Here is a 1,250-nt window from a genome sequence, read left to right as displayed (position 1 = left end):
TATATACATAGCCTCCACACTAAGAGATTAATGGCGCCTAGACACAGTCGGTGAAGGACTTTATTAATTAATTTATAATTTGTACTGTATGATATTCTTTTATATTTTACTGTATCCTATTTTACCTTATCTGACTGTTATCTTATTCTGTTTTACTGTTTGGACATTTATCGTAAATTTTAACCACTAACTTATACTATCGCATTTTACTGCAGTAGCCTATTTTATGTTCACTCTTCTTTGTTCTACGCGCCTGTGGGTGTCAATTAAATTATGATTGCACTATTTTACTATTTTACACTATTATTTTACTCATTTAGTGCGAATCATTCTTCTAATTTAGACAATGCATTAATTAATTAAACTATTTATTTCTGCCTAATTTATTCTTGCTGCTCTGGACCGATTGATGGCGCCTAATACCTCCCAACCGGACTCGTATGACTAGGATGAGGCGTATATCCGCACATTGATGCTCTTCTCTAGGCTTTCAAGTGCTGCGTGATACATGGTGTGCCAAATTCTTATAAATGTTATATATATAAAATATGCTTTATACTTTGTATATACTATCTTATTATATTGTTACTTTGTTGTTAAATTAATTTACCGATCCGTGCCTCATGTAACACGGTTGTTATTATATGTACTCAATTTATTGAATGTTATAATTCTCACCTCATTGTAATAGGGGTACGCTCGTAATGGACGCGGTAAAAACTTTTTCCCGCAAGCCTTATATTATAAATGATATATAACTAAATTCGTGCGGAAGCGATGCGAATTATTCTGTAAAATAAGTGTATACCCCTGGGGCTTCGGCCCCGGGGGAACATTAATTGCTAAAATAAACGTCTTATCTGTTCTTATCAGCTTAATATCTGATACACTCCTCATTAGGAGTCAGAATATTAACCTGATTTTTGGAAAAAGGCGGACCGCTGGGGCTTGCTCCACCTCCGCCGCGAGTCGACCCAGTATTGCAGTGCCTCTGGGACCGGCTCAATAAGAGTTTCCAAAGATCAGATATATTCTTTTAAACCAATAAACCCACACACTTGGTCTTTCCCATCAGTAGCTTAAGTATTTATTTAATCTGTGTTTTTCCGACTCGCTCACCGGAGTGTCGCGTTTTCATCCGCGTCGCGCGTGCTGTGTCCGTGAGTGGTGCAGTGTTCAGTGCGTTCGGCTTGCTGGTGGACTTCGGACTTGGTAAGTCTAGCACTTGGAATATCGGTGGAGGTCCCATT

At 38.1% G+C, this 1,250-nt stretch overlaps 1 pseudogene; it reads left to right on the top strand.

Moving 5' to 3' along the window:
* Positions 1–804: 804 nt before the first annotated feature.
* LOC143432117 (U2 spliceosomal RNA) lies at positions 805–1,011 on the top strand (annotated as a pseudogene).
* The last annotated feature ends 239 nt before the right edge of the window (positions 1,012–1,250 follow it).

The sequence above is a fragment of the Xylocopa sonorina genome, unplaced genomic scaffold, assembly GCF_050948175.1.
Source record: "Xylocopa sonorina isolate GNS202 unplaced genomic scaffold, iyXylSono1_principal scaffold0027, whole genome shotgun sequence".
NCBI classification, from domain to species: Eukaryota; Metazoa; Arthropoda; class Insecta; order Hymenoptera; family Apidae; genus Xylocopa; species Xylocopa sonorina.
The sequence above is the reverse complement of the archived record's forward strand: the minus strand, read 5'-3'. Positions and strand labels throughout refer to the sequence as shown.